General features: G+C 47.9%; 1 long non-coding RNA gene across 1 annotated transcript in view; it reads right to left on the reverse strand.

Moving 5' to 3' along the window:
- The window catches only part of LOC309816958, a 93,032-nt gene extending 79,468 nt beyond the window's left edge, over positions 1-13,564 (reverse strand). The window contains exons 1-2 of the long non-coding RNA XR_014296078.1: positions 13,374-13,564; positions 12,780-12,915 (exon numbers count right to left, since the gene is read on the reverse strand). This is a non-coding gene — a long non-coding RNA (uncharacterized lncRNA). The remainder of the gene's footprint in view (positions 1-12,779; positions 12,916-13,373) is intronic.
- Positions 13,565-13,772: the final 208 nt, after the last annotated feature.

Below are 13,772 nucleotides of genomic sequence, written 5' to 3' on the forward strand. Positions count from 1 at the left end.
AGACTATGGAGCAGGGCCCGTCTTCTGCATTTTAATCTCCCTCCGTGATGCTGATGAGCGTTCAAGTTTGAGAACTGTAGCACTAAACCACAGCCCTGGACGGTCCTGGCATCTCTGAGCTTAAAGGCACTCAAAGACAGTGGGATACCCCTCACACCCTCCAGAACAGGTAGATCAAACAGTCTGACAACAACAAGTGTCCATGAGGATGCGAAGAGACTGGAACCCTCATCCACTGCTGGTGGGAACGTAACGTGGTGCAGCCGCTGAGGTAAACAGTCTGGTGGCTGTAGGACTGACCACAGTTACCGTACGACCCAGCAGTTCCACTCCTATACACGCATAAGCAATGACAATGTATATCCACGTGAAAACTTGCACACCCGTGTTCACAGCAGCATTATTCACAGTGGCCTAAAGGTAGAAGCGACCCAAGTGTCCACTGATGGATGAAAGGATAAACAAAATGTGGTCTATTCATACGATGGAATATTATTCAGCCATAAAAAGGAATGAAGAACTGACACATGTGCTACAACATAAACCTTGAAAACATGATGCTCACTGAAAGAAACTAGTCATAAGGGACCACGCACTGTATGATTTCATTTGCATGTAATGTCCAGAACAAGCAAATCCATAGAGATGGCAAGTAGATTAGTGGTTACCAGGGGCTACGATGGGGGTGGGGAACAGTGGGGTCATGACTACATGTATGGGACTTCTTCTTGAGATGATAAAAATGTTCTAAAATTGACCGTGGTTATGGCTGCACATATCCGGAAATATCCAGAAAGCCATTGATCCCGTACACTTTAAATGGATGAACTGTAGCCCAATAAAGCTGCTTTAAAAAAACACACAGGGATTCCCTGGTGGCACAGTGGTTAAGAATCCGCCTGCCAATGCAGAGGACACGGGTTCGAGCCCCGGTCCGGGAAGATCCCACATGCCACGGAGCAACTAAGCCTGTGCGCCACAACTACTGAACCTGCGCTCTAGAGCCCGCGAGCCACAACTACTGAAGCCCAAGCGCCTAGAGCCCAGGCTCCGCAACAAGAAGCCACCACAATGAGAAGCCACCACAATGAGAAGCCCACGCTCACCACAACTAGAGAAAGCCCACGCACAGCTACGAAGACCCAACGCAGCCAAAAATAAATAAATAGATGAATTTATATACACACACACACACACACACACACACACACACCCATCCCACTGCTTTTACTATCAAGTTAGGAGTCTTTCCAGCAGGCTATGGAGCCCTGAATGGCTACAGAGTGACCCAGGGGAGGCTGTCTGCCCACTGCGATGCTTTTGCTTTTCTGTGCTCATACTTTTTCTCAGATGCAGCTCACGTGGGTCTCTGCTTGGGTCTGCCCCTCCCTCCCCAGCCCCACTCTCTCAGGGTGCCCTGCCTTTTCCTTCATCATGCTTATCACAGTTTGTGAAGCATCTTTGTTTTTGTTTCATCAGCGTCTGGTTCTCTCACGAGATCCTAAGCTCCACTAATCCCCGCACCAGATCTCTTCTGTCTGTCTGCAGCACCGAGCACGGTGCCTGGCACGGAGAAGTAAATATTAATCATGTTAACTAATATTAATGGAAATGCTAATTAGCTTCCATACACCTGTGGGGAATGCATCAATATTCTTCAAGTGCACGCAAAAATCATTATAATTGCTTTTCTTCTTAGCTGAGCATAAATTTCGTATAATTGCCCATCTTTTTTGAGTTGGAAATAAACTTGGAGAGGTCGCTGTCATTGATTGCATTAGGTTAAAAAGCCCATAATCCCAGCTGACCTTTCGTCTATAAACCCCTGCTGTTGGGGGGAGGGGGGAATTAAGTCAGAAGCTTCGTAGAAACCCAGACAGAACTTGGGAATAGCCACCTTCATTATCCTGTCTGAAAGGCAGGCCTCTGTCGGTATCCTGACATAAATTTATCCAAGTTGTCCGCTCATGTCAGTCTTGGGTTTCAAGATATTTATTATTTCTTTAGGGGTTTGTTACAAGAAGGTCAAAGAAAAGCATGACAGCGGGAGACTGCTGTGAGGAGAACAAGATTGTCCAAGGATGAAGTCAGGTGATGCTTATCAATGATGTTCTGTGACGGGGTCCACGCCTGTTTGTTCCGGCTCAGACTGGGTGGCTGAGCCAACAGAAATTGATTTCCTCACGGTTCGGGAGCCTGGAAGTCCAGGGTCAAGGTGTCAGCAGGGTTGGTTCCTTCTGAGGCCTCTCTCCTTGGCTTGCAGATGGCCGTCTTTTCCTTGTGTCCTCACATGGTCACCCCTCTTTGTGTCTGTGTCCTAATCTCGTCTTATAACCAGTCATAGTGGGTTAGGGCCCATCCTAGTGACCTAATTGTACCATCACTGCCTCTCTAGAGACCCCGTCTCCAAATACAGTCACATTCTAAGGGGGTTAGGACGCCAACATATTAATTTTGAGGTGGGAGTGGAACACAATTCAGCACATCACACCATCCCCGTGAATAAAGGACAAGTTCAGGAGGACTCAGCATTTGTAACTCTTTCCAGAGTAGTAATGCCAACATTAGATATTCCATGAATGATATTTTGATCAAAAGTAGAGAAAAACCACCATTACTCACAAGGCACACACTCTCTTATCAGCATCACGTTTACTTATTGTCTAAACAAATCTGAGACTAGCTCTCACAGTTTTGATAAATCTGACCACATAGTCCTGGCACAACATAGATGCTTAGTGATGACAGTCATTCCAACAGGTGTGAGGTGGTACCACCTTGTGGTTGTGATTTGCATTTCCCGGGTGATTAGTGATGCTGAGCATCTTCTAATATGCCTGTTGGCCACCTGGATGTCCTCTTTGGAAAAATGTCTATTTCATTCTCCTGCCCATTTTTTTTTTAATTTAAAATTTTAAAAATTTATTTATTTATTTATTTATTTTTGGCTGCATGGGGTTTTCGTTGCTGCGCGCGGGCTTCCTCTAGTTGTGGCGAGCGGGGGTTACTCTTCGCTGAGGTGTGCGGCCTTCTCATTGCGGTGGCTTCTCTTGATGCGGAGCATGGGCTCCAGGTGTGCGGGCTTCAGTAGTTGTGGCACGCGGGTTCAGTAGTTGTGGCTCACGGGCTCTAGAGCACAGGCTCAGTAAGTAGTTGTGGCTCACGGGCTCAGTAGTTGTGGCACACGGGCGTAGTTGCTCCACGGCATGTGGGGATCTTCCTGGACCAGGGCTTGAACCCGTGTCCCCTGCATTGGCAGGTGGATTCTTAACCACTGTGCCACCAGGGAAGCCCCTCCTGCCCATTTTTAATCAGACTTTGTTTTTTGTTATTGTTCTGTAAGTTCTTTACCTATTTTGGATATAGTTATCTATTAACTTCTTATCTGATATATGGTTTGCAAAAATTTCGCATTCTGTAAGCTCTCTTTTCATTTTGTTAATTGTTTCTTTTGCTGGGCAGAAGCTTTTGAGTTGGATGTAGTCCCGTGTGTTGATTTTTGCTTTTGCTGTTTGTGCTTTTGGAATCATGTTAAAGAAAATCATTCCCAAGACCAATATTGATGAGCTCTTCCCTACATTTTCTTCTAGGAGCTTTATGGTATCAAGTCTTACATTTCAGTCTTTGGTGCGTTAACGAATTAATCAAAGATGTTTTTCATCAGCAGTTGTTTCATGCTATTATAAACAAAGGCTGCTCCTCATCTTATGGTAGGGCTTGATGCAGTCCTTTTCTTTTTGACCAGGCATTCTCATGTACTTTTAGAGACAATTCCTCCCCCCTTACTTTTCAGCCCACTGAATGGTGGGAGTTTTCAAGCCCTGAAGACTGACTCAGAGATACTTTTGGGCAAACAGGGCCATTGGACTTGCCTTTGATCTTTTCTCACCAGGATCCTAAGAGCTACCTTCATAAATAGTGCTTCATCCGGCTAGTGGCTGGGGCTAAACTACCTTACTTGACATGTTGTTAGTTTTTTTTTTTTAATAATAATTGTTCTTTTTAAAAATAATTAATTAATTAATTTTATTTTTGGCTGCATTGGGTCTTTGTTGCTGCACGCGGGCTTACTCTAGTTGTGGCAAGCAGGGGCTACTCTTCGTTGCAGTGCGCGGGCTTCTCACTGTGGTGGCTTCTCTTGTTGTGGTGCATGGGCTCTAGGTGCGCGGGCTTCAGTAGTTGTGGCTCGCAGGCTCAGTAGTTGTGGCTCGCAGGCTCTAGAGCGCGGGCTCAGTAGTTGTGGCACATGGGCTTAGCTGCTCCGCGGCATGTGGGATCTTCCTGGACCAGGGCTTGAACCCATGTCCCCTGCATTGGCAGGTGGTTTCTTAACCACTGCACCACCAGGGAAGTCCTGTTGTTAGTTTCTGATTTAACAAACAAACAAACAAAAAATTTTGCCTGTAGGATTTTCCTTGCAGAAGAACTAGAAAAAAATCCCATTTGGTCCACTCAGTTTATGGAGCCATTTGTGTTTGCCAAGCATGGTGCAAGGTGCTGGGTTGGCTGGAACTTATCTTTGATTCCAGATCAAGTCTCTCCCTTCAATGATGAAAAATTTCTAGATGTTTCTCAAAGTGTGGCCCAAAGATTTCTTTCAGTCAATTGAGACACTTGTTAAAAATTCAGATGAGAATTATCTTATGAACATATCTATGAAACTCAATTTCCCCCATACTCCAAAAAAAAAAAGTAAAAAATGCACACTTCATTTTCAGCCAATGAAGATAAACTCTAGCATATAGGTAAAATGCTGCCAAAAGCAACTGAGTTCCTCCTAGAGCTGGCAGAAGGAAATGGAGAGACGTTGAGGAGAGATCCAAATGGTGACAGTCCAGGTGCTGCAAATCTCAGAAAATACCAGCAAAAATGCAGTTCTGTAAGGTAAGAGAACTGATGAGCAAAAGCTTTTCACCTGCTGCTGCAATGTGGACAGAGAAATGGAGGGTGACAAACGCTCCCACTGGAACCATTCCAATTTACAGAAGTCTACACAAAGGATCATGAAGACATGCCACGTGACAGGAAAAAATCTGTTCTTGCTGCAGTTGACAAAAAGCAAGACTTTGCATCATGAGACCCTGCAAGGCTGGAATGCTACCTGAACTTCCCTTCCCACCTACAGGATTGTCTTCACAGTGGTTGGTACAAAGCCCTAACTCATTCGGTAATGAGTAATAAAAATATGTAGAAGCAGCACAACATCTACATAAATGGACTAAGAGGAAAAAGTGAGAAAAACAGCAGCAAAACTTTTTACAAAGAGTACTCAGATATTCTGCAATGTGTATCAGTTTCCTATTGGTGCTGTAACAAATTACCACAAAATAAGTGGCTTATTTTGAAGGCCAGAAGTCACAAAATGGGCTAAAACTGAGATGCCAGTATGGCTGTGTTCCTTTCTGGAGGGTTGAGGGGAGAAGTGTTTTCTTGTCTTTTCCAGCTTCTAGAGGCTGCCTGCTTTCCTTAGTTCATGGCCTCTTTCTCCACATTTAAAGCCAGCAATGGCCAGTTGAGTTTTTTATCATGTTGCATCACCCTGACCTCCTCTTCTACCTCCTGCTTCCACATTTAAGGACCCCTGTGAGTACATTAAGCCCAACCAGATAATCTAGGGTAACCTCCCCATTTTAAGGTCATCTGATTAGCAACATTAATCCATTTGCAACATTTATTCCCCTTTATTATACAACATAACGTATGCACAGTTTCCACTAATTAGGACGTGACTATCTTTGGCGGGGGCTGGGGTCATTATCCTGCCGACCACACCAGAGTATACAGATGAAAACTGCAAACAAACATTTCACCAGGCATTGTTTTCAAAAAGTGAATGAAACAACTGCAACTAAGGAAGACGATAAGTAAAATATTCAAAATCTCAAGTGAGAGAGCAAGAGGGATAAAGCAAAAGCTGACAGCACTTGGGAAAGAAGTAGAAGAAAAGAGTAAAACCATCTTGGAAATGTAGAGTTGGAAGGAGAAAGGGGAGACTGCCACAATAAATACTGTCCCAAATAAAGACAATAAAAAGTAAAAGTTGTAGTCTACAGCTGACATAGAGAAGCAGAAAGAAAAAAAAAAAGGAAAAACCAAAAAGAGACCATTTTAAAATAGGGTATGGAGGGAATGATGCACAAGCTATGTAAGGTGACCGCTACATCCAGGTAACTGGAGTCCCTGAGGAAGAAACCCAGAAAGGAACAGAAGAACTATGAGAAGATACAATTCAAGAAAACTTCTTTGAAGTAAAAGAAGACTTGAATCTATGTAATCAAAGAACATACTACATGACTCTAAGCAGTCGACACTGAAACATTTCTAGTTTGTTACTAAACTTCAAAGATAAAGAAAAAATTCCTTTGGGCAGCCATGCAAGTAAAGGAAGACTCTTAGAAGGAAAAAGTCCAAGTAGGTCTCAGGTGTTTTCACAGTAACACTCAAAGCAAAAGAGAGACAGAGAGAGAGAGAGAGAGAGACAGAGACAGAGAGAGAGAGAGAGAGAGAGACAGAGACAGAGAGAGAGAGAGAGATAGAGGGAGAGGGAGGGAGAGAGGGAGGGAGGGAGGGAGAGGGAGGGAGAGAGGGAGGGAGGGAGAGAGAGGGAGGGAGAGAGGGAGGGAGAGGGGGAGAGGGAGGGAGAGAGAGGGAGGGAGGGAGGGAGAGGGAGGGAGAGAGAGGGAGGGAGGGAGAGAGAGAGGGAGAGAGGGAGAGAGAGATGGAGAGAGAGAGAAATCCTTACAATATTCTCATGGAAAGAGGGTGCGAGCCATGATTTTACATCCAGCCAAACTATCCTTGAAGTGTAAAGACCAGCCACAAAAATGCCTTTTGCTAATAAAATATCATTCTATGAGTCCTTCTTGGGGCAATTAGTAGCAGATCTACTTTAGCCAAGCAGCGTGTGACCAGAAAAAGAAGCAAATGTTTCAAATTCTTTTCATGAAAAGAGCATAAGCTTGATATTGATACCCAACAGACTGCAACAGTAGCAGACGTGATACAACCATCACCAGTTACCACGGACGATACAGTAACAACGACAAGAACCTATCAGCTACTCTCACTCATGAATGCAGATGCAAAATTTCTACTAGTGAGTGAATCTAGTAACAGTTTCAAATACATCATGACCATCTTTATCATGGAATATAAAGACAATCCAATTTGAAGAAATCGAATAAATAATATAATTTAAAGGGAAAGGAAAAGATAAACTTCATTTTATGCTAAAAGGGTATTTAAAACTTTTCAACATCCATTCTCATTTTACAAAAGGCACCCAAAGAAATAGGGATGGCTGGATACTATCTTATCCACCGCGGACACCTAATAAAGCATATTTACCCCAGCTCAAAATCCAGGGTCAGGGACTTCCCTGGTGGCGCAGTGGTTAAGAATCTGCCTGCCAATGCAGGGGACACAGGTTCGAGCCCTGGTCCGGGAAGGGCCCACATGCCGCGGAGCAACTAAGCCCGTGCGCCAGGGCCCTCTTCCCCACCCATGTGAACGTGGCAGCACACTTACTATGGAGGCAGAAGAATGAGCCGTCACACGGAGGGCAGCCGCCTGGACGGTCACCGAGGCCCCCCAGGCACTCCGGGGCAACCAAGACACCAGCCCTTTCCATCTGCAGCCACTGAAGTTTTGGGGCCGTTTGTTGCCGCAGCCTAACCTGGCCTATCCTCGGGAGCGTGTGCAGGGGCTACAGACGTGCCTGCCTTTGACAATGGTTATCCTGGCCCACACTCGGGAGAAAAATGCTGCTGTTCTACAAACTGGGGAGGCTTCTCAATGTAGCTGATAAGAGGGAAAAAATGACAACCAGTTGAGCAACGCTGAAGGTCTTCATATTTCAAATACACCACAGACAATTCGTTTTGATGACCACATGATTTCCACCTATTTTGAGATCCCCACAAATGCATTCTATTATGAAAGAAACAGGTGACACTGTTTCCCCCCACTTATTTATTCAACAAATATTTATTGAGTCTGGCACACTTCTGGGTGACAGATCGGAGAATAAAGAAAGTAAAAATGCCTGCTGGTCTTGAGTTTACATTCTAGCAGGGGAGACACAGACAATAAACAAACACAGCACATAAATAAAGGGCAGAGCATGACGGAAGGTGTTACGGGCTATGGGGAAAATAGGGCAGGATAAAAATGATGGGGAGTGCTGGTGGCAGGGCTGGTATTTGGAATGAGTGGTCAAGAGAGAATTTATTGAGGTGACATTTGAGCAAAGATTTGAAGGGGGAGAGATGCTGAGCCATCCAGCTGTCAAGGAAGTGTGCTCTAGGCAGATGAAGTGGTCTGTGCAAAGGCCCTGGGGTGTTAGAGGGACAGCAAAGAGGCTGGAATGGGATGAATGAGAGCACATGGGAGAAAAAGGGCAGAGAGAGAGAGAGAGAGAGAGAGAGAGAGAGAGAGAGACCGACCAGTGAGAAAGGACCTCCTGATCCAGCACGTGGAGGGGGAGATTCTGCTTCTCCGATTCGGGGTTCATACTTTCCAAGTGGGAGCTACAAGATTTCCTGATGGTTTGTCTGTGAAATCTTAGAGAAAGAGTCAAGAGTGTCTCCAAGGTTTTATCCTGAGCAGCTGCACACAGGAGGCGACATCAACGCAGAGGGGAAGGTTCTGGGTGCCGGGGCCTCAGAGGAAGACGTGGGGCTCAGTTTTGGACACGTCAACATGAGTTGACCGTTAGCTGTTATACTTGTCTCTTGTGGCTGCCCTAACAGACTTCCACAAACTAGGAGGTTTAAGACAACAGAAATTTCTTCCCTCACAGTCCTGGGGACCGGAAGTCCAAGTCCAGCGGGGCCACGCTCCCTCGGGGGGTGGATCTGTTCCAGGCCCCTTCTGGCTCTGGGGGCACCAGTGTTTCTGAGCTGGTGCCGGTCCCACACCTGTCTCTGCCTGTGTGGTCACATTGCTTCCTCTTCTTCTGTCTGTGTGTCTCTCCTTTGTGTGTCTTGTAAGGACACTCATCATTGGATTTGGGGCCCATCGGGATAATCCAGGATGATCTCCTCATCTCCAGATCCTTAAAAACACCTACCAAGCCCTTTTTTCCCCCAAATAAAGCCACACTCACAGAGTCCAGGGATTAGGACATGGACATATCTTTGGGGGGGGCACCCTTCAGCCCACTATGTGTCACCAGTGGTTTAAGGCGGGTCTTTCAACAAGGGAGATCATACCATGATCAGGCAAAGCTCTCGCTGTAACAGCACAGGTTTGACGGGCACAGTAAGGCAAGGATCTAGCAGGAGTTTTGATAAAGACACAGTTACTTGGTGGGCAAACACTCTGCCCACTTGAGCAGTCGCGTGTCCTGGAAGGGGTCAGTTTGGGAAATCTGTGGTTCGGATAAGTCGATTTTGAAGAAGTTCCTGAAGCAAGTGATGAGGTCCTTTACTGCATCACAGCCATACGGCTGAGCAGGAAGTCCCAGTTCTTAGTTCTGATACTTCAGCCAAGGGCCTAGAGATGGACTCTGCCCTCAAAGGGGCAAGATGGGCATCCCCAACCTCCCTTCTCTGGGCCAAAGTCTTGGCGGGGGGTGGAGGTGGGCATGTTGGACAAAGAGAAGGCTGGTGACAGATAGCCTTTGTGGCACCGCTGTTGGGACCCTCGGGGATACTGCTTCTCCCAGGGGTCCCCCAGCCCCTCAGTGCAGGGGCCCTGCGGCAGGTGGGCAATGACATCACCATTCAACCCAGTGCAGCCATCCAAGTGGAGGCATCAAGTACTATTAGCAATGACTTTCACGTCTGTAACGCCAGATGAGACCTTCAGATCACTTGCTAGAACTCCCGCATTCTTAGGTGAGGAGGCCCAGAGACATAAAAACAAGGATCTCGTTATTGACATCTCTGCCACAGCTACCTTCAAACGCAAGAGACCAACCCTCAAAGCAGAAGAGTGCTCTGGGTGAGGGGTTTGACTTACAAGCAACAGAGACGGAATCTGGTTCACGCCCTGGAGGCTGCTTTGCCGATAACAACACCCCAAATCCTAAACAGCAAGGACCTCCTGACAGCACAGGGAACTACATTCAATATTTTGTAAGAACCTTTAATGGAAAAGACTCTGAAAAAGAATATACGTATATATAACTGAATCACTTTGCTGTACACTTGAAACTAACACAACACTGTAAATCAACTCTACTTCAATTAAAAAACAAAAACAGGACTTCCCTGGTGGTGCAGTGGTTAAGAATCTGCCTGCCAATGCAGGGGACATGGGTTCCAGCCCTGGTCCGGGAAGATCCCACATGCCGAGGAGCAACTAAGCCTGTGCGCCACAACTACTGAGCCTGCGCTCTAGAGCCCACGAGCCACAACTACTGAGCCCGCGTGCCACAACTACTGAAGCCCGTGCTCCTAGAGCCCGTGCTCTGCAACAAGAGAAGCCACTGCAGTGAGAAGCCCGCGCACTGCAATGAAGAGTAGCCCCCGCTCGCTGCAATTAGAGAAAGCCTGCGCAGCAACCAAGACCCAATGCAGCCAAAAATAAAAACAAAAATAAATTAATTAATTAAACACGAAAAACAAAAAAAAAACAATGCCCCCACCTCACACTGGAAGACGCTGCAGTCCCCACCCTGGGGCACCGCCTGGATCTCACACGTTGGGGTTGCCTCTATGGTTGGCTCCGGACACTGGACAAAGCTGCTCTGCCATGGCCACTCTTGGCAGGATGGACCCAGGAGGTCCCTTTTCTTCGGCCTCCTGGCATCGACTCCAAGACTAGAGAAACTGGAGCCCAGACCACAAGCCCTTGTCCACTTTCCAGTCTGTCTGCGGGAGGTAGAGGCCCGGTGCCCAGTTCCCCAGACACACAGGAGAGGCGCAGGTGGGGCGGCCAAAGTGCACGGCCACGTTCAGCACGAGAAGTGGGATGTGTCCACTTGACATAGTGACAAACAAACCAACTATCTTCCTCAACTACAGGCAGACCCTGGAGAGACTGCGGCCCGTTCCAGACCACTGCAATGAAGCAAGTCACACGGACTTCGTGGTTTCCCAGGGCATAGAAAAGTGACGTTTACACTACACTGGAGTCTATTAAGTGTGCAAGAGCATTACGTCTAGAAAAACAATAGGCAAACCTTATTAGAAAAAACACTGCTAAAAAATGCCAGCCATCATCTGAGCTTTCAGCGAGTCCTAAAGTTTTTGCTGGTGGGGGCGTCTTGCCTCTGCATTGGTGGCTGCTGACTGATCGGGGTCGGGGGGTTGCTGAAGACTGGGGTGGCTGCCGAAATTTCTTAAAATAGGACAACAATGAAGTCTGCCGCATAGATGGACTCTTCCGTTTACGAACCATTTCTCTGTAGCCTGCAGTGCTGTTTGAGAGCATTTGACCCACCGCAGAACTACTTTCAAACTTCAATCCTCTCAAACCCTGCTGCTGCCTTATCAACTAAGTTTATGTAATATTCTAAAGCCTTAGTTGTCATCTCAACAGTGGGTTAAGTTCTGTATCTCACACGGGCACAGATCCTGGCGCCCCACAACTACAACAGGAACATCAAAGACTGACCACAGATCACCGTAAGTACAATAATAATAAAAAGTTTGAAATACTGCCAGATTTACCACCACGCGACGCAGAGACACACAGTGAGCCCATGCCATCAGAGAAACGGCACCAACAGACGTACGGGACTTGGGGTGGCCACAGATCTTCAATGTGTAAAAACCCACAGTATCTGCAAAGTGCAATGAAGCAAAGCCCAACAGGACGGGGTGTGCCTGTGCAGCGTCGGTGGCATCGTGCTCTTACACTAAAACTCAGTGCGTCCCGTGTAATGCAAACCAGAGTCCCGTCACCTGGTGACGGCTCGGGGGTGGGCTCCAGCCGGTCTGTCGGGGGCTCAGCTCTCGCTGTCACCTCCCACCCTCACTCTGTTCGGCTACAACAGGCCACTTGCTCTGCCCACCCTCAGCACTCACGCTCCCTGTTTGCTGACGCTGCTTCTTTTTTTAGGTAAAATTTACACACAGTGAAACGCACAAGTCTGAAGTGTTAGGATCTGAAGAGCATTGCCAAGTGCACACACCTGTGTGAGGCAACCCTCTCTCAAGACATAGAACGTTCCATCACCCGGTCATTCTCTCAGGTCCCTCCCCATCTCCATCCACCCCCAGCAGCAACTACTGATTTACTTCTGTCACTCAGGATTTGTTTTGCCTGTTCCAGAATCTCACGTCAGTGGATGCAACAGTATGTACTTTTGATGCCTAGCTTCTGTCACTTAGCAAGACGTTCGTGAGATTCATCGCTGCTGCTGTGAGCATTAGCAGCTCGTCTGTGACTTCTACTCACTGTGACAGGATCAAGGGGGTCCATAATGGACCCACAGAGAGGCTGGGAAATTCACTGCTTCGAACAAGGATTTTTCTGATCCCGGAGACTGGCTGAGGAACGGGGGATGGGGGCCCTTGTGCCCTCCAAACCCATTACGTAAGTCAGACCCACTTTCGTCTCTTTTTACACAGTGACGCTTTGGCTAAGACTGTGTTTCGGGAGAAAAAGAAGAGTTTCTTCTCCAGAACAACATTTGAGAAACACGGACTGGAAACGTCAGGTCAGCTCTTTTTCTCTGAACCAAGCACATCCTCCAGCTAGAAACCATTTCACAGTCAAGAGCTTGAGATTTTAGAAAATCAACGAACAAACGTTTGGCCGCCCAGCGTGGGCGCAGAAGCCCGCGAGACTCAGCGGAATGCCCCCCAGACCCCGGCACAAGGCTGTACCTGCAGGGGCCGCGGTCCGGCTGGTGACGCCGCTTGCCCGGAATGTTGCTGCTTGTCCCCGGTGAGCTGCACTCGTCCTGCTCAGAGAGCTCTTGTCTCGCGGAACATTCCGGAAGCCTGAGGAGCCCTCCCGGAGCTGTGAGATAGGAAAGGCGGGGAGATTAGAGGCAGCTGACAGTGCAATGTTCACAGCGGGGGTGTTGCAGAGAAAACACCTGCGCGTTTCAAAACAATTTTGAGGCTTTCTGGGCAAACATCTCTGAAACATGGGATCCTGATTAAGAACAAACTTTGGAAGTTAATTGGCAACTGTGTAGAGGGTGAGAGATTCCTGTAATCATGCAGGGGGAAGACGCGGGCTCCAGGACCTGGAGACGCTGGGCTTCCGTGGCCCCTGGAGGGGGGGATTCCATGCAGAAGGGCTGGAAGGAGGACCCGGCTCGCCCCACTCCTCTGGGCGCCCCCCCAGGCACTATGCGAGGTTTTTGCCATGGCCGCACCCCACTTCTGGGTGCACATTTATATTAAGGATGTATCACGTAGAGTGTGGGCTGAGGATACAGGAAGCATGGCTCCCGTGAGGGTCTCGCTTACACAAGTGTCCGTGGCTCTCAGTCCTGGCTGCTGCTGGGGGGTAGGAGGGTTCTCCATGCTCCACGACGTCACTCGGGACGCAAGGGCCTTCGGTTCTGTTACTCCCTTCCCCTCAGACTCCGTCCACATCCAGTACCGCGGAAGCAGCACTGCTCCCACGTCCGCCTTCCGGCCTTCGGAGAAGAAGGAAAAACGCCAAACTCCGACACAGGTGTTTTGCCTTAGGCCGGAGCCCCGCGCGCCCCTTCTGCTCACACCCCATTGGTCCTTCAGAGTCACATGACCACGTGGAGCTGAAAGGGAGGCTGGGAGGTGTAGTCTCTGCGGGTGGCCATGTGCTCATGGCTAAAGCTCCGTTTACACGGGAAAAGGAGAGAGAATTTGGGGAGACAGGGAGCG

This window comes from Mesoplodon mirus (assembly GCF_964341445.2).
Source record: "Mesoplodon mirus genome assembly, chromosome: 15".
Classification (NCBI taxonomy): Eukaryota; Metazoa; Chordata; class Mammalia; order Artiodactyla; family Ziphiidae; genus Mesoplodon; species Mesoplodon mirus.